The sequence below is a fragment of the Bison bison genome, unplaced genomic scaffold, assembly GCF_000754665.1.
Source record: "Bison bison bison isolate TAMUID 2011002044 unplaced genomic scaffold, Bison_UMD1.0 scf7180017864518, whole genome shotgun sequence".
Lineage (NCBI taxonomy): Eukaryota > Metazoa > Chordata > Mammalia > Artiodactyla > Bovidae > Bison > Bison bison.
In genome coordinates this window covers 7414939-7415494 of record NW_011495071.1, presented here as the reverse complement: position 1 = coordinate 7415494, position 556 = coordinate 7414939, and positions in this window count along the sequence as shown.

Genomic DNA, 556 nt, shown 5'->3' with positions numbered 1-556 from the left:
ACAGGAGACAGGGATCAAGACCATCCCCATGGAAAAGAAATGCAAAAAGCAAAATGGCTGTCTGGGGAGGCCTTACAAATAGCTGTGAAAAGAAGAGAAGTGAAAAGCAAAAGAAAAAAGGAAAGATATAAGCATTTGAATGCAGAGTTCCAAAGAATAGCAAGAAGAGATAAGAAAGCCTTCCTCACGATCAATGCAAAGAAATAGAGGAAAACAACAAAATGGGAAAGATGGCAACCCACTCCAGTGTTCTTGCCTGGAGAATCCCAGGGACAGGTGAGCCTGTTGGGCTGCTGTCTATGGGGTCGCACAGAGTCGGATACGACTGAAGCGACTTGGCAGCAGCAGCGGCAGAGATCTCTTCGAGAAAATTAGAGATACCAAGGGAATATTTCATGCAAAGATGGGCTCGATAAAGGACAGAAATGGTATGGACCTAACAGAAGCAGAAGATATTAAGAAGAGGTGGCAAGAATACACAGAAGAACTATACAAAAAAGATCTTCATGACCAAGATAATCACGATGGTATGATCACTCACCTAGAGCCAGACATC